General features: G+C 41.7%; 1 long non-coding RNA gene across 2 annotated transcripts in view; it reads right to left on the reverse strand.

The window, feature by feature from the left end:
- The window catches only part of LOC132360759 (uncharacterized), a 49,783-nt gene that overhangs the window by 20,106 nt on the left and 4,035 nt on the right, over positions 1–25,642 (reverse strand). The window lies entirely within an intron of this gene.

The following is a 25,642-nucleotide window of genomic DNA, read 5'->3' on the forward strand; positions in this document are numbered from 1 at the left end:
TCCTTATATATATCCTTACATATATCTTTATAAATCTATCTACATATGTGTATATATATATATCTTTATCCATACATGTATCCATATATATCCATATATCTATATCTTTATATGTACCTTTATTATATATCTATCTATATCAGTATCAATATTGATATATAAGGAGATTTATTTTAAGAAACTGACTCAGATGGTTGTGGAAGTCGAAATTTGTAGGGCAGGCCAGCAAGCTAGAAACTCAGGCAGGAGTTGATGCTGCAGTCTGAAAGCAGAATTTCTTCTTCTCCAGGAAACTTCAGTTTTACTCTGAAGGCCTTCAAATGATCGAATGGTATGATGAGGATGATGGCATGATGGTGGTGGTGGGATGATGATGATGATGATGATATTGATGGAATGATGAAATGAAGATGATGGTATGATGGTGGTGCTGGGATGATGATGATGATAATGATGAGATATGATGATGATATTGATGGGATGATGAAATGAAGATGATGGCATGATGGTGGTGGTGAGATGATGATGATGCTGATGGTGGTCGGATGATGATGATAATGATGATGACGATGACATGATATTGATGGGATAATGATGAGATGATGAAGTGTGTACATACCCACGGATGCTGCTCTAATAATACCCAGTTTGGACAGAGGCAAAGATGGGCCGTGAAAGGATACAAACTTGATGTGATCACGTCTGAGTTCTCATCCCAGTTCTATCACATTATAGCGAGTAGTTTAACCTACCTGAGCCTCATTCATCCAAGATATTTAGACAAGATTTACCCAAAGAGCCAAGGGATAGTCAAATTCTGCCCCTGACTGGCTGCGACTCCCCAGGAAGTCTTTGAAGAAAATTTTGGCTCAGAGAAGAAGCAGACAGAGAAGCCTTTCTGACCAGCTACATGAAGAAGGCAAACAGTCACCTACACCCAGTGGACTTCTTTCCTGAGCTAAGCTGACTTGACTGACCTTGAGCTGATGTGGGTTGAGAGGCCTGCCCTGCTCCTACACCTCACAAGCCTGTGTCTGGTGTCACCTCCCTGCCTCCCCTGACTTCCCCTCAGACTCCTTCCCTCTGAGATGTCACCCCCCCAATTCTTTCTCTGCTTCCACCAGCCTCTCAGCTTCCAAAGACAGCACCCACACCTTTATAATGGCTTTTTAAAAAATTTCCCTTTCTGCATGGTTTCACCTGCATATATACTTTAATTATTGAATTACAGTGAGCTTAAGAGTTTGAATTCTGCTTTTCCACTAATATCATGTCCATTTAACATCATCGCTTGTGTTTATTTGCTGCATGTTATTTCTAATACCAACAAATCCCCTGGCATGAGGGCTGATTGGACTGTGTATCCACACTCAGAGTGTCAGAGGTGGGCACCATGCCAGGTCCATTTCAGCTTCCAGGGAGCGTGCAGCCTGATTGTACAATTTCATGCCCACACTTACTCAAATATTCCCTGATATTGGATCCTTGGATTCATTCAGATTTCCCCTTTTGTAAATGATTCTAGGATTAATATCTTTGGGCATGGAGGTTTTCCCAATTTTTGGATCATTTATTTCTTGGACCATTTATGGAGCACCTCTGTACCATCAGGTGGTCTATTTCAGCTTGGCAACACCTTCTTCTGGTTTCTCCACTGCATCTCAGGGGAAATGCACACAACCAATAATCCCAGAATCCTCTTCCAAGATGATTCCTATTTAGTTTCTGCAAAACAGAGGCTCTCTTGAGAATGGAAGGGAAAAGAGAAGAATCCATTATTATTTGATACAGTTGGGATCATCAGTACCAAATGCTCTTCACTTCAGGTGTCCACTGGAGTCAGCCTGCTCCAGTGCTTCAAGCAGCTAGAGTCAGGGATGGTGCCTTCCCTGTAACGCCAGAACCTTCATATTATCTCAGATGGACACTATGGTGTCCCCCGCATGTCCCCTCTTCAAGGATGATAAACACATCCCCTGGATTCGGTTGGCTTACAGCTGTGTCCCTCACTGGGAACTGCCCTCCAAGTTGGGTAAATCCATACCGAAGTTTATGTCCTCTCCAACGGATGGTCAGTGCCTAGATACATAGGCCCTACTCTCTTGCTCCAGTTTGGGACAATGAAGGGCCATCCCAGCTCCAGAGCTCCCCATAGGACAGGCTGAGGCCTCCAGGTAACCACATTACAAGTCAACTTCTCCCTCCACCTGACCCTTCCTTCCTCACTTCCTTACAGGAGTATCTCCCTAAAACACTCTCCAATGGAACCTCACATACAACTCCTTCTCGGAGCCTGTTTCTAGGGAACTCAACCTAAGACATTGGTCTTTGCTGCCCAAGACTTTGTAATGGTCATGTAAGTGGAGCAACCTCAGGGTTGGTTTGTTGTGGCAACTGGCACTAATTATCCTAACTACAACAGAAATTGGGACAGGAAGTAGACTTCTGCTGGAGCAACAAACCTAAAATGTGTGACTCTTCCTTAGTGGTAGTGTGACGGGCATTGCGGAGAATGAAGGCTTAGGATGGAAATATATCAATTCATTGTATTATAAAACAGCACAACATAGGGTCAAGCTGTTGCTTGCAGTTACCTGGGAGGCAGACCATGGGCTTACTGAAATGGCAACTCAAGGGCAAGGATTGGAAAAATAACATTAGTGATACACGTTGGTTGCTATTGACTGGACTTGACAAGATATTATAAGAAGAGATGAACTCAGCCAAAAAGAGAGCAATAGAGAATCCAGAAAATTGGGGCCTTTCAGGGATGAAAAAGCCAACTGTTTCTAGATCCAAAACAGGAAGAGATGGGATCAAAAGAGCCTTTAAGGTACAAAGTCCAGCCAAACGTCCCAGGAAAGATCAATCCACAGCAAAGATCAGAGTAAGGGTGTGTGTTGCCAACCTGCTGCTCCAGAAAACCTCAATGGGGCCTCTATTAAGTTGGGTGTAGCATGGGGCAAGGGAGCAAAGGAATAATGCAGATTGAGAGCTAGTTTCAAAACAAGCTCTAGGTGTAGTTACTGATTGATGGACCAGCTGGAAGAAAATATATCAGTAATGTACTGTCTTTGAGGATCATATTACCAAAGAAATCACACAGCCAGGCTGAGGAAGCCTTTCACTGTTCAAGTCTTAAAACAATCCTTATGCCAAAACTTCCAAAACACCAAGTGGGCCAAGGAGCCAAGCAGTCCCCAGAGAGGGCTTATTTCTCAAAGACCACTTCACATGTTACCAAGAAGGCTCATAAGAAAAGAAGAGCCTCCTAGAAGGCTCTTCTAGGACTAATAGAGAACAATGAACAAGGGAGCATCTCCCAAAGAGCAGAGTCATTAAAATAAGGGCTTTGATGGGTCTTCCCAGTGGGATTTCAGAGCCATGATGGACAGAGACTGCTGGGTACCTCCCATCCTCCCTGTCTTCCGATGGAAGTGCTTATTGAGGTCATATTGTCCCCGTTCCAACATTATATCCTGGGTGTGGGATTGGCAAGTGATTAGTTTTTTCAGTTCAGAGATCCCTGGACCAAGAGAAATCATGTAGACCTGATGGGAAGATGGCTGAACATTTTCAGGAAATCCTGGGCTTAAAACTGGATGTAGCAACTGGAAGAGATTTTGGAGGAGGGGTTAAGTGGGTTGTGTGTAGGAGGGGAAGAGATCAAAGGGGTATTTGGAGCCCAGAGAGCATACTCAGTAGAGACAGTGCTCACCAAGTGTTCTGTGCACTTTCCTACACTCCCCAGCTTTCTTTGCAGTTAGACTGGGGCATGTGACTAGTTCTGGCCAATGGTCGGTGAAAGAAGTGATGTGTGTCTTTCTTGAAGGGGAGTATGCACCAAATGACATAGCTACAAGGTGCAAGAGGGCCCCCTGAGCACATTGAACTTCACACAAGAAATAAATAGACCTTTATTGCATTAAGTCATAGAGATTCCTAGGTTTATTTGTTTCTGCAGCAGAGCCTAGGCTGTCCTGACTAATATTCCTACAATGTGCTATTTTCCTCAAGTCACTGAGCAGTAACAGTAGATAAAAAAGTAATGCATCTAAGTAGTTAAGAAATTTCCAAAATCTTATAAAATCTGATGCTGCTGGTCCCTGGACTTCTGGAACCTCTTCTGAACCAGTCCACAGGTTTGGTTGGATTCATTTTCTCTGTTGTTATTTCTGAGGAGTGAGGGGGGTTGGAGGACTCACTGATACCCTCCCTCCTCTTTCTGACTCTAGCCCTTCCACAAACTGTGTGGCCCAGACTCCCATATGAAGGCCCCTCTCCCACTGTTTGTCTCACCAGAAAAGAGTGACAGGTTCCCAGACAATGATCATTACCCTTTCTGAAGACAGTCAGTCTAGGAAAGAGCCCACTCCTTGGGTCCCCAGCCCCACCCAGAGTCAGCCTTCTTAGGGCATTTCTCTCCACACTGTTATAGCTTTGTTCCAGTGCATTTAGACCAAGAGACTCTGAACCTTTCTGGGACATAGAGCTCTTTGAGGAGCATCTGTTCCCCATTCTAAGGATCTCTTTACCTAAAGTTAAGAATCTCAGGATTTAGAGCCTTAAACATGAAAGCCTGAAGGTATTTTTCCTTCCCAACTCTGATATTTAGGAGTGTTGAAAGTACAGGGGAATGATCCAGGCTCAGCTCCAGAAAGTGCCCAGGTCAGGATCCAGGCTCTGCAGATACCTGCCATATCTGGATTGAGAATGCTTATCCATTTCTGTGAAAGACAGTTTCCCCCTGAAGCCAGCCATCAACTGACATGCGGTTTAAACAAGACTTTCTCATTCTTCCCTGAACAAACTTTGGCTTTTGAAATCACAGAATCATCTAACTTATCCAGTAGTTCTTAACCTGTGTGTAAACCTGCCTTTAGTTTCAGGATGTTCAAAGGTTCCTTAAAGCCCTATCACAGGCCTCTTAGGGATTAAAAGGTTTTACCTAGAGAGGAAAAAAAACCCTCATATTTTAGGCTTTTTGTTAAATATATAAAAGGTCCTCCAAAGACTTTCCTAATGATGCCTAATTTGGACCTTCTTTATTATTAAGTACACAAATTCAATCCATTAAACTTGGAATCGTAGTGTTTCAGCAGTAGAGATGTTCTTAGGGATCAACTATCCATCAAACAGGGGAGTGTCTGAAGGAGTTGCAGTGACCTCAAAGCCATAATGAGGTACTAAGTATGCTGGGAGCCTCATCTTCTAATTATTTCAAACAACTGATTCATTTTGATCTCTTTCATATTATGGAGGACCACATAAGGTTCTCTAGAGGCTGGGGTGAAAATATAGTTTAGCTGCTCAGCAATTAAATTACTGATCTCATTTAAATGACCTTCAACTTACTAATGGAGAAACTGAGGCTCAGACTGGGCTCTAGGATAAAGTAAGCCTTATTTTTTAGGTCTACTTTGTTTTATATTTTTTATTTGTTATAAACAATATTTGTTTATATATAAATACATTTATAAATGTATTTATAAATAGTACTATTTTCAAAGACAAACCCAACCTAGTTTTCATTGCACTCTCTACTCCCACACTGGGGTACAGTCAGGTTTGAGGTTTCCTGTGAAACCAGGTTGTCTCATTTCTAAACTTTTGCTGCACTATTTCCTCTATCTGGAATGCCTTTCCTGACATGTGCTTGCTTCCCTGCCTCTCCATCCCCCAAACTCACCTGATGCACACGAGTCCATTTTTTCAAATGGGGCTTTCTTTTTGCTTCCAGATAGAATAGACCACCTCTACCCTGAGCCCATGGAGGCTTCTGTCCACCAGCTTCTCATAAGTACTGCCTTCCCTTCTCAGCTGTGAGCTCTCTGAGCCCAAGATCTGTGTTTCATCGTTTCTGTATCCCCTGAACCAGAATATATATCATTTTGAGTTATTCGCGAGCCTTGGCTTGTGTGACTTTGGATTTAGGAAGAAGACCCCTTTTTACTTGAAGATTCCTGGTAAGTTGAGAGACCATGCAAAGTGGGCATCTGGGGCTACACTGGTCCTCAGTCTGGGCAACCAACCACACCCTGCTGCAATTCCTTGCTCTCAGGGAGTCTTGTCCTTAAAAGTAAGGAAGCCTAAACTGCACACTTCTAACATAGGTCAAAAATGAATCTCAAAAGAATTTTTTTAATATTTTGGATTAAATAAATTAAATATTAAATATTAATATTAAAATTAATATTAAAATATTATTTTAAAATATTTTGAATTAAACTTATCAAATTTATGGGATGCAGGAAAATCAGCACTGAGAGAGAAATTTATAGATTGCATACAAATGTTAAAAAAGAAGAAAGATCTAAAATCAATAATTTATGTTTCCACTTTAGGAAACTAAAAAAAGAAGAGCAAATTAAGTCCAAAGTAAGTGGAAGAAAAGAAATTATAAGAATTAGAGCAGAAATCAATGAATTTGAAAACAGGAAATCAACTGAGAAAATCAATGAAACCGAGAGCTGGTTCTTTGAAAAGATCAATAAAATTGATAAGCCTCTAGCCAGCCTAACTAAAAAACAGAGACAGAGAGAAGACACAAACTACTAATATCTGAAGTGGAAGAGGGGACATCACTACAGATCCCACACACATTAAAAGGATAATAAAGGAATACTATGAATAACTCAATGCCAACAACTCTGATAACCAAGTTGAAATGGACCAATTCCTTCAAATATACAATCTGACAGAATTCACACAAGAAGAAATAGACTATCTGAATAGCCATATATATATTATAGGAATTCAATCAATAATTAATAATCTTCCAAAACAGACAGCATCAGATCCAGATGGGTTCACTGGTGAGTTCTACCAAACATTCAAGGAAGAAATTAAACCCATGCTCTACAATCTCTTTCAGAGGATGGAAACAGAGGAAATATTTCCTAACTCATTCTATGAGACCAGCATTACCCTATTACCCAAACCAGACAGAGACATTACGAGAAAACTACAGACTAATATCTCTCATGAATGTGGATGCAAAAATCCTCAACAAAATATTAGCAAATTGAATCTATTACTATATAACCAGAATTATACTCCACAACCAAGTGGGATTTATCCCAGGTATGAAAGCCTGGTTCAACGTTCACAAGTAAGGGAGCCTAGAAAGAAAGTTGGGGAAAGAAACCTAAGAACTAAAAAGGGAGGATTTCCTGAATGAGCTCTCTCTTTGGAAATCCTCATGGAATAGGACAGGCCCTGGAAGACACTAATTCTGCCAAGATTAGACATCTGAATATGGTGGGCAAACTAGATTTATACTGCAGTTGCTGTTCCCTGTCATTGCCCCTCGACATTCAATGAAATCTTTGGAATTTCTTGTGGCCTCAGCTCAGGAATTCAAGAGCAGGGGCTTGGTCTTATGCAAGCTCCAATATTCAAGGGTGAAGGTATCCATATGGGAACCTTAATCAGAGGGAAGCTACCAGGGATGGAGCAATGGCTTCAAGGTGGGCTGTCACCACCCTGCACTTGGGTATGTTTCAATGAGGATATCTTTCCCCCAAAAGGCTCTTACTAAAACCAATATGAGGGCTTCCCTGATGGCGCAGTGGTTAAGAATCTGCCTGCCAATGCAGGGTACGCGGGTTCGAGCCCTGGTCTGGGAAGATGCCACATGCCGCGGAGCGACTAGGCCCGTGAGCCACAATTACTGAGCCTGCGCGTCTGGAGCCTGTGCTCCGCAACAAGAGAGGCCGCGATAGTGAGAGGCCCGCACACCGCGATGAAGAGTGGCCCCCACTTGCCGCAACTAGAGAAAGCCCTCGCGCAGAAACGAAGACCCAACGCAGCCATAAATAAATAAATAAAATTTAAAAAAAAAAAAAAATCTGGGACGACCAAGGCATGAGCGACAAAGGGCAAGAAGACGAACTTCCTGAAATTTGCACCATCCAAATTGCCAAGGCTGATCTCAGTTGAATGTGAGATAAAGGCCGAGATGGTCAGTGTCCCCTTCCCATTTCAGCTTCCCACTTACACTTGCCTGCAGTTGCAGCTTGTGTCTGCCAGTGGAAGAACTGGGATTAGAATCCACACTCCTTCCCTGCCCACACTGCTGTGGCCATGGCCATTTATCTACAAAAGTGTGACGGCAGAAAAGTCATCTCTGGCTCTAAGCTCTAAGCTGACCTTCAAGGCCCAGGACTGGTCAGCTGGTGGAACCCCTGCTGTTCTTCCTGCAGAGCATTTTAACTGAATAAAGCACCCTTGGGAGCCAGTAGAATAAATCCATGGTGATGTCAAGGCAGGTGCAACAATAAGAGAGTTGGGGGCAGGTAAGGTCCTTCTGCCAAGAGTCGCATTACTGGGTCACTGCTGAGAAAATTTCATCAAAGAATGTCATTAAGTGCTTTGCATTTTATAAACTCAAGTACAGTAGCTTATATAAAGGCACCCTGGAGTGACACTGATGGTTGGACTTCGGGTCTCTGAAACGCTAATGGAAACGTTTCTGGAACCTCTGTCTGAGCCCTTCCAGTAACAGGAAACTCACTATTTAACACAGACTGTTCTGTGTAGGGATGTTTGGGAGTGGAGTTCCATCTCCTTCTCCACCAGACGCTTTAGGCCCTGGTCTTTATACCCCGGACAGCAGAAACAGGCCTCTTTCCCTGGGCCCCAGCCAGAAGCTGAAAGAGTCTAGCTCTTTCTTCATCAGAGTTCATTTTGTTCACAGAAAGCAAACTCTTTATTGGGGGAATGTAGCTAGTTAGCAGAGGCCCATTTCTTATGCGCTAGAGCTCCCTGCTGGCTACGTATGAATCTTGTTGGTCCTTGAACCTTCTAAGTTAGAAAGTTCCCAGTTTAAGATGTTCAGACTTTTTACTTGTGAAATCAAATCACACGCCATTCAAAATCCATGGAGAAGAAGGTGGTTTATTCCATAATGAGTGCTGAGGGTGAACGGTATGGAGGGGAGTGGTGGAGAGGATTTAATTAGATTCCACATTACACGGGCATGAATTCCAGATGAATTAAAGAGTGACATATAAAAATACGGACTACTAAAAGAACTAGGAGAAAATATGCACATTATTTGATTCATGGTGGAAAATGCTTTATAAATACAGAACCAAAATAAGATTTCACAAAGGAAAATATTAATAGATTTGACCAGGAGAACCATGCTCATTTCCTCGTGGCTGTTGTCTTGGATTGAAACAGACATAGGACAGAGATCTGGTTTATTGCGAAGGGCTCTCACCTGTCAGGGAAGGAGTAAGACAAGCAAGACTGGCAGAAAGAAAAGTTGAACTGCAGTGTAATTGCAACAGAGATGACCACACAGGGAATTCTAGAACTAGGAGAGAGCCTCCAGCTGTCCTGAATCAAGGCAAAGGGCTCAGGCTTCTGTGCTCCCATATGGACCAGTCATTGGATGTGAGATGCCCTAGGGAGTCAGTTCCCAGGTGGGACAGAGCTGTGAGCCATCCATCAGCAGCACCCCTAGCACCTGGGGAAATGAGTGCCTCTATCCTGCCTTGGGAATCTGGGTGGCACACTACAGCATCCAATACACCGATATTTGACTTGCCCATTTCATCCTACCCGTGGCCACATTAACAATGGATATTTTTAAATCATTGTCAGTTTCATGGGTAAGAAATTGAATACTGTTTTAATTTACATCATCTTTTTGTTCCTATATTTACTGATTTTCCCCATCTGATGTGACATGCCTAGTCAAATGCCTTGCTCCTTTTTCTACTAACTAAATTTGGCTTCCCTAGGAAGTGGAACAACCAGTCAACAGAGGTAACGTGAGAGTAAATTATGAGTGGAAGAAGGCATGTCGTCTTCCGTCATCATTAGTTGTAAAGCTTTAAGTGTATTCTTAAGAACGGAAAAAATTTACATCCACATTTATTCTTACCCTCCATTCCAACCAACTGTATTTCATTTTGATCCTATTCTCTTCCTTTTTGTTAAAAGCCCAAAGGCAACAACTTTGATGAATCCTAGCTGTCAACTGCTAAAATGATAATCAAGTTCTTTTGAGAGAAATTTATCTTCTAGCAAAAAGGCACTTAGCTCCTTTCAGATATTCCAAAATCTAGATTTGATTACCAAATTTTTCTATCCCCCAAAATTGTATGTATGTACTAGCCTCTTAAAAAAAAAAAACAAAAAACTTTTTTTTTTTAAAGGCTTACCTTCTGAGCAAAAAAAGATCATCACATTGTCAAGACATGAGACTTTTCTTTATAATGAATATAAATTTCACATGTTGGTATAGTAAAAGTGTTTTGAGAAGCGCTCTTGTTAAAATAGGCTTGGTGAAGTTAAAACTTTGAAAATCACCTCTCTCTGAGTAAGAACAATAGACAATTCAAGATAGAAACAATGACACTTCCTGTTGTCACAGCAATTTAATTCAATTTCAGAAGTGACTGCTGAGTCTCTGCCCTCTGGAAGGCACCTGGCTAAGTTTGGGTGCTTTATGCCCACATTCCTCTATACAGCAACCAAGGACCTTCCATGCCCCTGCACAGCCTACCATTTTAGACTTTTCTCCAGCCACACCCACCATGCTCCATAAAGTGCAGCCACATTGGACCCTGATATGGTCCCAGACGTGTCTCCCTGTCTCCCACCCTCCATATTGTGGATGAGGTTTCCTCTCATATCCTCTTTCTCTACACAGTGAACTACTTCTGAGACCTCAGACTGCAGCTCAAATCCTCTTTCTGTGTAAACTGTTCTCTCGCCCTCTGTCCCCAACAAAGTTCCTCTCTCTTCTTTAGGTTTCTGCAGTACTTTGTATGACGCTGACCACAGTCTTTCTGCAGTTTTTGACAGTTGTTCTTTCCCACCATCTATGAGCCTACAGATTCTTTAAGGGAATGAGCTGTGCCCTTCAAGTTGTGCGGTGGGAAGCTGTAGACATTGTTAACACAAGTTTGTGAATGGGCACATGAAGAGATTTAGAAAGCAGTTAGTATTTACAAAATGTTTTCACAGAGTTGAAGTGATTTAATCATTACAACAGACATGCAGGCTTGATACTGTGTTATCCCATTTTTTTGTTTGGAAATAAAGAAGTTGAGAGACAGAAAGAGAGTGCAGGGATGGGGATGGGGGAGAGAGAAAGAGAGAAAGAAAGAGAGAGAGAATTAAAGAAGTTCCTGCCCTCAAGGGGTTTACAAGCTAGTGGGGGAAAGAAATATTGTAGCACTTAATAGTAATAGAAGCCTAAATAAGATACTGCAGAATGGGTCTTGGAGATCAAGAGGTAAAAGAGAAGAATTCCAATTTAAGGGGAAAATAATGTTCACTTTGATTTCCCTCCGAGTTAGGAAAATCCTAGCAGTAACTTAAACACACCACACAGGGGCAGAAGAAGCTCATTAGAATTAGGATTTAATCAATGAGATTGTTGCTGTTCATGCTTCTACATCGGGTAAAGACATGGAAGGAAGTTAGGTCCTCACATTATTGAGTGCCTACTATGTGCCAGAAAGTTTACAGTTAATCATCTAGTGCAACTAATCCTGTAAGGGATTCTTATCTGTGCCTTCAACCCCCAATTCCTTACCCATCCCTACACACCCTTCAGCCTCAGGGGTGATGTGACTTGTCTAAAGTCACACATATGGTCTGCAGGGGAGTTGAGCTTCAAACCCATGTTGGATTCCAAAGTCTGTGTTTATTCCTTTCCTTTCCTTTCTTTCCTTTCTCCTTTTTACACTTTTTAGGTTACACAAATAATACAAAAAGACATTCTCATTGTTAACAAAGATGTTCAAGACAAAACATATGTCACCCTTGGCTCCCACCCAATCCCACTCCTCTCTCAAGGATAAATGCTTATATCAGTTTGTTGTGTCCCTTTCCAGAATCCTGTCCATGCATTTGAAAATATAGAGATATTTATTTCAACACAAATGAGTTCACATTGAATTGTTATTTCACTGATGTGGTATTTTTATTGATTTAGAAGTATATCTTATACTGACATATATTTGAAATTTGATGATTTATAGGATTTGCTGCAAAATAATCCACTGGAGTGGAAGGAAGCGAGATGAAACAAGAGGGGTCTTGAGTTGATAATTGTTGTAGTTGGGTGATGAGGTTCACTGTACTGCAATTTATCATGCTAAAAATTGTTTATATACTCATAAACTTTCAGGCTCCACTTAGGGTGTAGGAGAATGGAAAGAGCACTGATTCCACCTTAACAAGAACAAAAAAAATGTAAGACAATCTGTAAATTCATAACTTTCCTTGAGCCCTCAGAGAACTGAGGTCAGAGGGTGACCATTTATTGTCACAGGGCAATAAACCCTGTCACCCTCAGGGCACTGGTGAAAACCCATTATCACTAAGGGAAGGGGACCAAAAAATGCCATCTACTTACTTTTGGGAAAGGTGCATGGTGACTGTCCATTGACCAGACCTACAGTTGGAGGTGGGTGGGATGACTGAGAGGCCATATCTCCAATACCAAGGGACGGAGCTCTTGCATAAAACTGAGGCTTAGTCAGAACAAGAGCAAATGCCCCCCCCCCCAATCCCCACCAGAGGCAGGGATGACTTTATGGGCATGTGACCTGTATAGTCACATGGAGCCCATGCTCAGAGGGTCCTGCACTTTGTTTAACACTTTGCTGTTGCCATCTTAAAATTTTTGATAGTTTTTGACCAGGGAGCTCCACATTTTTATGTTTCACTGGACCCTTCAAATTGTGTAGTTGATCCTGCCACCAAGTGTCAAGTATCAAGTAACTGGCAGAAGAAACAGTAAACTTCAAGATAGTTTCATAGGCATTATCCATTCTGAGGAACAGAAAGAAAAAAGAGTTTAAAAAAAGACTAAGGTAAATGAACAGAGTTTCAGTGACTTATGAAACATCATCGAGTGTGCCAATACGCACATCCTGGGGTATCAGAAGAAGAGAAAAGAAAGAAAAGGACAGAAAGTGTATTTGAAGACATAATGGACTAACACTTGCTGCTAAAATTTGATGAAAAACATTAACATGCCCATCCAAGAAACTCAACAAACTCCACATAGGATAAACTCAAAACTTTCCACACCTAGACACATTATAATCCAACTTTCAACATCCAAAGACAAAGAGAGAATCTTGAAAGCAGCAAAAAGAAGTGACACATCACGTACAGGTAATTCTCAATAATATTAGCAGCTGATTCCTCATCAGAAATCATGGAGCCCTAAAGGCAATGGGATGATATATTCAAAGTGATGAAAGCAAAAAACTGTCAACCAAGAATTCTGTATCCAGCAAAACTATGGATATAATTTGCTATAAAATCCAAAACTATGGATATGAAAGTTAAGATATTATCAGATAAACAAAGACTTAGACAATCAGTCACTAACAGCACTTCCTTATGAGAATACTAAAGGGAATCCCATCAGCTGAAAGGAAAGGACATTAGACAGTAATTCAAGTCCACATGAAGAAGTAAAGAGCACTGGTATAGGTAACTGCATAGTAAGTAAAAAGATGGTATAAATTTATTTTTTTATAATAACTCTTTTTTCCACTTCTATCTGATCAAAGAAACTGAAGAAGAGCCAAAATTATAAATCTGTGTTTATGGTAATAAAACATATAAAGATATAATTTGTATAATAATAGCACAAAGGTGGGGGATGAACAGAGCCAAATAGGAGCAAAGATTTTGTGCACTATTAAAATTCAATTGATACTAATTTGAACTAGATTATTATAAATTAAGATTTTAGTTATAATTTCCAGGACAGAAAATATCTATTTAATACAAAATAATGGAGGAATAAAAAAGACCTAAGACATACAGAAAACCAATACCAAAATGGCAGACATAATTCTACCCTATCAGTAATTATATTGTGAATGGATTAAACACTCCAAACAAAAGGCAGACGTTGGAAAATGAATAAAAAACATGGTCCAAGTACATTCTATCCACAAACAATACACTTTAGATTCAAAGACACAAACAGGATAAAAATAAAAGGACGGAAAATGGTATAATACGCAAAGAGCAACCAAAAGAGAGCTGAAGTGGCTATACTAGACAAAATAGACTTTAAGACAAGAAATTGTAACTTGAGACAAAGAAGGACATTACATAAGAGGGTCAATCCATCAAAGAGACATAAAAATTATAAGCATATATGCACCTAAGAACAGAATCCCAAAATATATAAACCAAGAAATGACAGAATTGAAGACAGAAATAAATAATTCATCAATAATAGTTGAAGTCTTCAATATCTAACATTCAATAATAGATAGAACAATTATACAGAAGACCAACAAGGAAATAGAAGACTTGAATAATACTATAAGCTCTATTGGGTCTGTCCCTGAGAAAGACAAATGTTCCATGTAACATTTTTCAGAATAAATCATAAGTTTAGGCCATAAAATAAATCTTGATAAATTTAAAAGAATCGAAATCATACAAAGTATTTTCTCTGACTAAAATGGAATGAAATTAAAAGTCAGTAAAAGATGGAAATTTGAGAAATTCATATATGTGGAAATTAAACAACATACTCCTAAATAATTAATGGAGTAAAGAATAAATCACAAGGGAAATTAAGAATTATTTTGAGATGAATGAAAATGGAAACATAATATACCAAGATTTGTAGGATGCAGCTAAATGGTGCTAGAGGGAAATTTATAGCTCTAAATGCCTAGATGCAAAGCAAACTAAACCCAAAGCAAAAAAAAAAAGAATAAAAATTAGAGTGGAAGTTAATAAAATAAAGAATAGAAAAACAATAGAGAAAATTAATGAAACCAAAAGTGTTTTTTTTGACGAGATTAACAAAGTTGACAAACTTTTAGCTAAACTTATCAAGAAAAAAGAAGACTTGAATTATTAAAATCAGAAATGGAAAGAGAGAGAACATTACTGCTGACCTCTGAGAAATAAAAAGAATTATAAGGGAATACTATGAACAATTGTATGCTAACAAATTAGATAACCTAGATGAAATTGACACAGGTCTAAATCTTTGTGGTCTTGGATTAGACAATAGTTTCTTAGATATGACACCAAAAGCATAAGCAATAAAGGAAAAATATCGGGACAGGGGAGGGGACAAATCCCTTTTCACTCTTCCTGAAGTGTCCTCAGCAACCAAAGAAGCCAGACACCAACTGATTTCTCAAACAGTCACCCTGTTACAAATGTTTTACCCATTGGGTTTTGTTTTGTTTTTTTTTTTTTGAGCAACGTACCACGCTAGAAATAAAATGGTTAAAACAACTGGAAATTGTCTGCATTTTACATACGAGAGACCAAGCGTTTCCCCAAGATCTCTGCACTCCAGAGAAGTTCATCAGAGTTTCCAGTGCTGCCCCACTTTAGGTTCAAAAGCCCTACAATTGCTAGATCTTGATTTAAACATCAGTCCCAATGAAGGAAACCAAGGCTTCTTTGAAAAATGTCTGGTCCCCAAGCTGGTCCAAAAAAGTCTGAGATGGGTCCATAACATCAAATTACATCTTAAAAGTAAGTAAGTGCCAAAAAGAAAAAAATGAGAACATGTAAAAAGGACACAGAAACCAATTTGAACTAACCTGAAGGGGAGGTGCACCTAATGACCAAATCTGAGACAAGGTGAACATCAAAATAATGTAGTTGTTTTGGATTAAGTTGTGTCTCCCCAAATCCATATGCTGAAGCCCTAAACCCCAATGTAATGGTATCTGGAGGTGTATTCTTTGGAAAGTAATTAGGGTTAGATGAGGTCATAAGGGTGAGGCCTTCATGATGGGATTAGTATCCTTACAAGAAGAGACACCAGAAAGAGCTTACTCTCTTTTGCACTGTAATAAGGCAGCCATCTATGAGCCAGAAAGCAGGCCTTCACAGGCCACAGAATATGTTGGCACCTTACACTTGGACTTTCCAGCCTCCAGAACTGTGAGAAAAAAATTCTATTATTTATAAGCCACCCATTCCGTGGCATTTTGTTATAGCAGCTCAAAAGAACTGAGACACCAACTAACAAATATTCTACACTATAAAAAAAAAAAAGCCAATGTCAAGAAAAACAAAGATAACTGACCTTCCCCCCTACCTCTTTGGAGCAGTTTCTCAGAGCTATCTGAAATGCTGTCTCCTGGGCTATAGTCCTCATTTTACCCCCAAATAAAACTTAATTCCCCCCCCAAAAAAAAGAAAGGAAAGAAAAACAAAAATAAACTAATGAACCATTCCAGACTAAAGGAGACTAAAAAGCAACAAAAATTAAATGCAATGCTTAATCCCAAAACTGAATCCTGGATAAGAATAAAAATGACCATAAAGGGCATTATTATGGGACAATTGGTGAAATTTGAATAAGTCCTAGAGATTAAATAATAGTATTATATTAATGTTAAATTATCTGATTTTGATCATTGTACTGTAAGATGAATATTCTTGTTCTTAAAAACACACAATAACTATTTATGAGTAAAGATGCATGGTATCTGCAACCTTAGTCTCAAATGGTTCAGAAAAAAATAAAATTTGTATATTTATATATGGAAAGAGAATGATAAAGCAAATGCAACAAAATATTAGTAATTGGTGAATCTGGGTGAAGCATATATAGGGGTTTTTGGTACTACCGCAAATTTTTGGTGTTTGAAAATACATATCAGAATAGAGAGCTACCCAATAAAGTCCAAAGTTAACTATATTCACCTATACACCTCCAACATGTAAGGGAAAAAAAGCTAAATTCAGTCAAACTAAAGATTTCCACACCTCAGTAGCTAACTAGGTCCACATTTCTGTTGGGTTCACACAGCTGTGGAAATACTGTAGCTGGCGATGGGGAGTTTCCCAAGTCATTTACATGTAGTTGGAGGCAAATGCTGAAAACCAAAGTCTTACAAAAATTCCCAGTGCTCTTATATGCCAACCACTCCCACTCCAAGAAACAAGTTGAGTTCTTCTTTGTCAAGACTCTCTCAACTGCAAATAGCAGAAACTCAGTTCAAACTGGCTTAGCAGGAGAGATTTATTGGCTCACTTAACAGCAAGTTGTAGGGCTCCAGAGTGCCAGGAGTCCAGAGGATGTTGTCATAAGTCTGTCTCACTCAGTCTTTCAATTCTGACACCTCTGTTTCCAGACAGGATTTCCCTTCATAGGATTGAGATGCTACCAGCAAGTCCAGACTTGCCTTCCACCACCTTCATAGCCTCAGGGGAGAGGGAATCTCTTTTTCCCTGGTATTTCCAGAAAATATATTTGCTTGACTCTTATTGGAATAACATGTCTATCCCTAATAGACTGTGGGATCTATTAGGATAACTGATCGTCCAGGTTTGGGTCATAGAGTAATCCTTAAGGCAGAGAAATTGGAAAGTGGAGGAGTTGTAGACCTGGTCTAATCATTCTGTGTGACAGTTGGGAAAGTCTGTTCCCCAAGGTGAAAACAGGGTGTTGAGAGCAAAAAAGGCAAGGGTGGATGTTGGGCAAATAAAATAATAGATGTCAATTATATCCTGTGTTTTGACTACCCACTTCCACGTACCACCCCTTCAAAAATGCCTCCACCTACCAAAATGCAACAAAATCATGTACAAACAAACACTGTCCTCTGTCCCACCCCAAAATAGAGACAACTTAAAGGCATGTCTTTATCTAGATCTGAATCCATTGTTTCTGGGTGAATTTCATTAATCTCAATTAGATCTGAGTATAGTTTCTAGAGGTGCAGCAGCATATGGCTGAATGATAAATTAACTCCCTTTCTTAACACATCTCTTATACAACAGTGGAGAAAGGAAAAGAAAAATAACAACAAAACTCCCTTTGGGAAAGAAGATAAGGAGAAACAATATAAGACTGCCACTGTCCATGGTGTTTAGCTTATGGATAATAGCAAGGACTCTCTCCTGGTGATGCATGAGTTCCTTGGTCAGCCACTTTGGGCTGCCCTGCTTCTACTATCTGAGAAGACCCCCCCCTCATCTGCTTATCTTCCCTGCTGGATTGTGAAGAATGCTCCTTTGGAAGCTATATGTCTTTGGCAATCCAGTTTCTGTTGGTGTAGGTACAAGGCTTCATGATTCCCTTGAGGGTTGAGCAACTCAGGCTTTCAGTTTCCCAGGATTGGGGTTTCTCTAGAAATTCAATGATATTACAATCTCATTAAGATTCTAGTCAACTCAATAGCAAAAAACCCCAAACAATTTGATTTAAAAATGGGCAGGAGATCTGAATATACATTTTTCCGAAGAAGACATAGATGGCCAACAGGTACGTGAAAAGGTGCTCACTAATCATCAGGGAAACGCAAATCAAAACCACAATGAGATATCACTTCATACTTGTTAGGATGGCTGTTATCAAAAAGACAAGAAATAACAAGTATTGGCGAGGATGTAGAGAAAAGGGAGCCCTTGTGCATTTTTGTTGGGAGTGTAAATTGATGCAGCCCCTATGGAAAAGATTATGGAGGTTCCTCAAAAAATTAAAAAGAGAACTATGATATGATCTTGCAATTCCACTTTGGGTATTTATCTGAAGAAAATGAAAACACTGACTTGAAAAAAATAAATGCACCCCTATGTTCATTGCAGCATTATTTATAATAGCCAAGACATGGAAGCAACCTAAGTGTCCGGATAAGTGTCCTTATCCGGTCCATGGAACGGATAAGGAAAATGTGGTGTATATACATACGAATACTCTCCAGCCATAGAAAAGAAGGAAATCTTGCCATTTGCAATAACACAAATGGACCTTGAGGTCATTAAGGCTAAGTGAAATAAGTCAGACAGAGAAAGACAAATACCATATGATCTCACTTATATGTGAAATCTAAAAAATCCCACAAAACTCATAGATACAAAGAACAAAGTAGTGGTTGCCAGAGGCAGGGGGTGGGGTAGGACAATATAAGTGAAGGGGCTCAGGAGGTACAAACTTCCAGTTACAAAATAAATGTCATGAGAATATAATGTACAGCATGTGACTATGGTTAAAAATACTGTATTTTGTATTTGAAAGTTAAGAGACTAGATCTTAAATGTTCTCATCACAAGAAAAACAATTCTGTAACCATGTATAGTCATGGATGTTAACTAGACGTATTGTGTTGATCATTTGGCAACACATATAAATATCAAATCATTATATTGTATACTTGAAACTGATATAGTGTTATATATCAATTATATCTCAGTTTTTTTAAAAAAAGATCCTGCTTGTTTCAGGACAACTTTTTGGACCAGCATCCAAAGCCAGAACTCTGCTTGAAGTGCGGTCCTTGCAGCCAGGCTGTGGCTTGGGAAATTCTACAGGTTAGAAACAAGTCTCCCTCCATTCTCTGTATACCCCATTTGGCCAGGTAACCTTGCCAACAAAGCCTAGGCAGACAGGTGTGCTCATCTGCTCTGTACTCAGGCTGCATCCCACGGATATCTCTTTATCCCAGGGCAAGGCTCACCCTTGTCAGTGGCATACAGAGGGCATGAAGGTGATACTTGGGAGGGATCGGGGGAGGAGGGTGAGTGTCACACATTTTTAGGATCCCTACATGGCTTGCTCTGTTTCTTTCCGCTAAATGAACTTGCTTTGGAGGCAGATCTGGCTTTTCTAATCCTATGAGGGGGAAGCTTATCTGTCTCAGTCAACTTGGATTATTGACCACAGGCAGAATAAACCTCTTTTAGGGAAGTCAGATTTTATTCTCACTTATCATTTGAATGGGCCAGTTTCCATCAAAGTTTGTCTCTTTCTTGTAAGAATTTACTGAAATCCACAAGAGGCAGCCAACATGCTCTAATATCATTTTCCTGCCATGTGTCCTAAAGTCCAGTACCCATGGGAACATGGACCCAGTCCCAAGACAAGCAAGTGACTCTCAGCCAGCTGGTGTTTTCCTGTGTCACAGGGCTGCCAGCTTCCCTCATTGCTCCATGCCATTCACCATTCAACTGATCCCTCATTTTAGGTTCTGTCACAACACCTCATTTCTGCTGCTAATTTCAATATTGAGTCAGATATTTTGGCTTCAGGAGATAGAACTCCAATTTATTTCCTCCAGTGACTGAAAAGTCCAGAGGTAGATGTGCCTTCAGGTACCATTGGATCCAGGTGCTCATATTATGGTATTGGATACTTTCTTTCTTTGTCTCTCAGCTCTGCTTCCCTGTGGGTTAACTTTGGTAGGACGATGGCTACTAGCAACTCCAGATTTAGGTTCTACCAGTTTAGCAACTTCACAGAAAGACAGCTTCCCTTTCCAGTTAAAATTCCAGGGCTAACTCTCACTGAACCAACCTGGGATTACATGTCCTCCCCTGAATCAAATTCCTTGGTAGTGGGAGGTAGGAACAGCCCCAGCTGAGCCACATGGGCAGAGAGCTGAGACTGGGGGCTGTCCAAGGAAAATTGGGGCACTGTCATTGGAAGAAAGAGAAGGAATGCTGGCAAGGCACAAAGAACACACACGCACTGTATGTTTCCAGAATTAAATAGCAGCTATTCCTGGAGAGTACAAAGAAAAAGGGAATGAACAATTCTGGAACACCTACTGTGTGTCTTTTATCTGCTTATTTTTTCAACATAAATTTTTGAACACCTATTATGATAAATAATAACAGCTAATTCTTATATAGCATCTATTGTTTACTAGGGTTCACACTTAATTCATTTAAACCTCACAGCTCTGCAAGGTAAGTACTGTAATTATATCCCCATTTTACAAGAAACTGAAGCAGAGAGCAAATTATTTAGTTAGTTGTAGAGCTGGGCATCTGTATTAGTTTCCTAGGGCTACTGTCACAATGAACCCCAAACTGGGTGGCTTAACACAACAGACATTTATTGTTAGTCCTAGATGCTAGGAGTCTGAAATCAAGGTGTCAGGAGGGCCCTGCTCCCTTGAGACTCTAGAGCGAATCCTTCCTTGTTTCTTCCTGGCTTCGGGTGTGGTCGGTAATCCTTGGCTTTCCTTGGCTTGAAGCTGCATCCCTCCAATCTTTGCCACCATTATCACATGACCATCCTCTTCCCATGTGTTTTTCTTTTGTCTCTTCGCTTCTTCTTATAAGGGCACCAATCATATTGGACTAGGGCCCATTGACTTTATTTTAATTTAATTACATCTGCAAGACTCTACTTTCAAGTAAGGTCACATCACTGGTATTGGGGGTTCGGACCTCAACATATCTTTGGAAGGGACACAATTCAACCCACAACAACATTCAAGCCAGGCCTGGCTCCAGAGTCCCTGCTTGCCTCTAGCCTCAAGTCTGGGACACAGCCCCTGGGGTCACAGCCGTGGGACAGCCGAGTGTGTACCTCCCAAGGGCTTTTGCGCTATAGGGAGACATTGTCTGTGTAGTGAGCAATGAAGGTGCTGATGAGGGTGGCCACGGAAACTGCACACTACTCTGTCCCGGGCAGGTTCCCAGGGGAGGGGGTGACCGCATGGGGCCGTGAGGGATGAGGAGAACGCAAGCAGGAGGGCTGGCACGGGAGGGGAGGCGTGTGTCCCAGGCAGAAGGAAATCATGGGCAGAGGCTGGGGGAGAGAGGGAATGGGGCTTGTTTGGATCTGTCCGAAGAGTTCAGCATGGCCAGGGCAGAGAAGTCCAGGAGGGAAGCTGGAAGAGGAAGCTGAAGAGGCCGGTGGGGGCAGAACTGGGAGGGTGGGTGAGTCATGCTGAGGAACCCACACTCTGTCCTGGGCATCACCAGGAGCCGTGGGAGGACAAGCGCGGGGTTCCAATGGACGGGCTGATTTTAACTGAATCCTCACTGCCCTGTGAAGTCAGTCACATTAACCCCATTTTATACAACATAGAAATTGAGACTCCCAGAGATCAAGTGGGCTAGGTACAGGCAGAGGTAGAATGTGGCCAAGCTCTGAGGATCCCCTTGCTCCTGGGACCTGGGATATGAGGTGGTGACAGTGGACAGATCACCAGCGTGCTGAACTCAAGTCCTGCCCTTCTGCTCATTAGCTCAGGACTTTAGGGAAGTTGCTTCCCTCTGAACAGTGGCTCTAACATGCAGACACTTCATCCTGGCAGGGCTGCTCTCGGCAGTGACCGAAAGGACCTGGGAAATCCACATGCGGGAAAACAGGAGCAGCCTGGCAACCACAAGATCACTCTCATCATCACCATCATTCTGGTGGTTGTTGTTCCTGGCGGACTCGTGGATGTGGCTGCCTTGGGCAGGCAGAGCTGCAGGAAGAAGCCTCTTCCTGCACACAGCCCCGCTGCTCTCCCCAGCAGACCCCCACCTCCCCAACTCTTCCCTCCCAACGCAATCACAGCTTTAATTAAGATGAGATCATCAGCCATATGCTCAACAGCCACATGTGGTCACTGGTTACTGTATTAGTGCAGGTCTGTCTTGTGTTGACACTGGGTGATGGCCTTGTCTCCATTTATCAACTTGGTACATTTCCCTCCCGTGGAACTACGGCCCAGTGAGGCTGTATTCACCCCTCCAGGGGGCCCTGCACAGGCCTGGCTCTTGGGAGGAACTTAGTAATTGTTTTGGACTGAATGAATGATTGCAGGAGGGGTCTCTCTGCCTTTGTATTAAGAAGTGATGCTAGAGGAATTCCTTGGCAGTGCAGTGGTTAGGACTCGATGAGGCCGAGACTCGACGCCCCGGGTTCAGTCCCCGGTCTGAGAACTAAGATCCCGCAAGGTGCAAAGCACGGCCAAAAAAAAAAAAAAATCTACAAGTGATGTTAGGAGATGTGGATCTCTAGCTCCCTCTGGGCGTGGCAATGGCCCAGGAATCCTGCTCCAGGTTTTCCTTCCCATGCTGTAGGAGCTCCACACCAACGAGGAAACAGAGGAGGGCTGGGCAGCGGAGCTTCTAGTATCTGGCGATCACTCATTTTAAACATCAGACCTGATGTGTGTGCACAGGCAAAGGAAAGCAGGTGAGGGGACAGAGGGAGACGTTTTACTTCCTGCATCCTCCTACTTAATTTCATCCATTTATTTATTGAACCATAAAATGCTTATTAACTCATTAGTTTGCTCATTCGGGAAACATTCCCAAAGCGCTTTATTTAAGCCAGGCATTTGCTAGGTGCTGGTGTGTTTCATGGATAAGTAAGAAACCATCCTTCCTCTCTCTCTGTAATCCCCTGGAGTACTTGTTCTAGCAGAACACGTGTTTAACTAGAATAAACATAAGCAAACGAGCAATCTCTGTATCAAACTAACACCCTCCCCTCCCCCCATGGACTTTACTGTTTCTTCTCTCCTTCCATGGACAACACACCTACTATGTGCAGGTTCAGTGCTAAGCACTCTTTCCATCATCTCACTCAATCCTCCACTTTTAGAGAAGAAAAAACTCTGGCTCAGAGAGGTTAAGTAGCTTGCCTAATGTCACCCAGCTAGCAAGTGGCATAGCCAAGATACAAACCCGATTCTTCAGCCTCCCCTCACAGGGAGCTTTGGACCCCTTGTCATTGCTGTTGAAGCTCTACACAGCTCTCTCCACCCTTTCCAGACATGCAGTGCCCAGCACACAGGACGTGCTCAGGAAACACGTACTGAATGGATGGATGGAATACTTGTTGAATTAAAGAACTAATGAATGGATGAATTCTTCCTCACTTTATAATGATTCGGTTTTGCATTGGTCTAACATATAGGTTCCTTACGGGCAGGAACCATAGTGCACAAGACATGTGGATTCTGGAATCAGATGGATCTGGGTTCAAATCCTGGATCAGCCCCTATTTGCTGACCGGTCAAAAGAAACATGTCTCGCTGTGAGAATTGACAGGGGAGGGAGTGTTGGGGCCTGACTTCAAAGGAGTTTCCTGGGCATTTTGCTGTCCCCACTGCTGCTTTCCATTTTCTCTGCCTGCTAAAAAGAGGGGTGGGTCTTGGGCCATCTCCACCCCTGTGATGTGCTGTAAATAATATATCAAGTGGCTTAGTGAGAAGCTCATGAATTCTTAAACCCTTTTTAAAGCCCTCCCAGGAAGAGAGGGCATCTGCTCCAGGGTCTCAGTGGCCCCCTGCCCTGTCCATCTGGGTCCCAGATGAGGTGAAATGACAGGGTCAGGTCCCCCTGCTGTAGCCTACAGGCCGAGAGCCTTTTAGGGAATGGAATTTTCCTCTTCACAGGATCCCAGGTTCTCGGCGCACATGAATTATGCATCCAATACTTGGCAGAACAGCAGTCTGGAGACTGTTCCTGGAACCCAAATCCTCTAAGTTTGCAGTGCAAAGACGCATTCCCTTGCCCTGTCCCCACGCCAAGCTGCCAGGACCGAGAGCATGCAGGTGGCCTGAGGCCCAGGACACTCAGAGCGCACGGCAGATGGCCTCTCCCAACAAGTAAATGCGTTCAAAAGGGAGAGATGCTACGGAAAAATAAAATAAGCTGTTTTTATTTTAAGGATGGATTACTTAAGGTCGGAACGGCTTCCTACAGGAGGTGGTTTTTGAAGTGAAACCTGAACCATCAAAAGAAAGATCTGCAGTAAAAGAGTTCCAAGCTGAAGGAATAGCAAAGTCTATGACCCTGCAGGGAGATGTACTGGGTGTGGTGTTGAGACAGAAAAAAAGGCCTGTGTGGCCAGAGCATAGTGAACGAGAGGGTTGGTGAGCTGAGAGTGGGGTGTAAGGGAGAGAGGACTGAAGGACGACTCCTGGGTCTACTGGGAGGCCTTTGGGAGAATTAGCAAAGGCACACCTTCCTCTGGACATACACGACCTTTAACTCACGTACCGGCTTCCACAAGAGGAGCATGGCTGGATTTTAACCCCACCTGACTCCCTGCCAGGCACCCCTGTGCAGTGTGCAACATGCAGAACTGTACATGGAGGACCTGGGTAGAGCCGCTATCTGCTTGTGATGCAGCAGGGTGGAAATCACAGCTCAGTGCTGGCTAGGTTAAATTCGAGATGCCATTAGCCACCCAGGAGAAGCTGCTGAACAGACAGTTGGATAGGCCTGTCTGGAGCTCAGGACAGAAGTCTGGGTGTCCTCACTGGATCATTACATGCCTGGATGCGGTCGCCCAGGGAGAGCTACAGAGTGATATTTCTAACATGCAGATCTGCCTGCGAAGTACTTAGTCAGTGGGTGAGGCCAGCAAGGTGCCTAGGAATTAAAATTTAAGGAGGCACTCTCAAGGCCACACAAGTGCAAAGCTGGCACCTGAGAGTACATGCCATCTTAAATTTTGTGTCTTCTTAAATCTAGTCCTGGTCTGGGGTAATTCAATGGAGAAAGGATAGTCAGTGGTGCTGGCACAATTGAAAATTCATTTGGGAAAGAAAAAAAAAGAACCTCAACCTTTATTTCACACCATATATAAAAACAAAAATAGATCACAGACGTAAACATATAAACATATAAACGTATAACTATAAAACTTTGGGGGAAAGAAAAACAGAGAGAATCTTCATGACCTTGAGATAGGCAAAGATTTCTTAAATAGGACACAAAAAGCATGAACCATAAAAGAAAGTAAAGATCAAGTGGCCTTGTTTTATCAAAACTAAGAACTTTCCTTTGAAAAACATCATTAAGAAAATTTAACAAACCACAGACTGAGAGAAAATATGTGCAGTACATATATCTGACATAGGACTTGTACCCCAAACACATAAGGAACTCTTACAACTCAGTAATAAAAAGACAATTG

The sequence above is a fragment of the Balaenoptera ricei genome, chromosome 2 (genome assembly GCF_028023285.1).
Source record: "Balaenoptera ricei isolate mBalRic1 chromosome 2, mBalRic1.hap2, whole genome shotgun sequence".
Taxonomy (NCBI): Eukaryota; Metazoa; Chordata; class Mammalia; order Artiodactyla; family Balaenopteridae; genus Balaenoptera; species Balaenoptera ricei.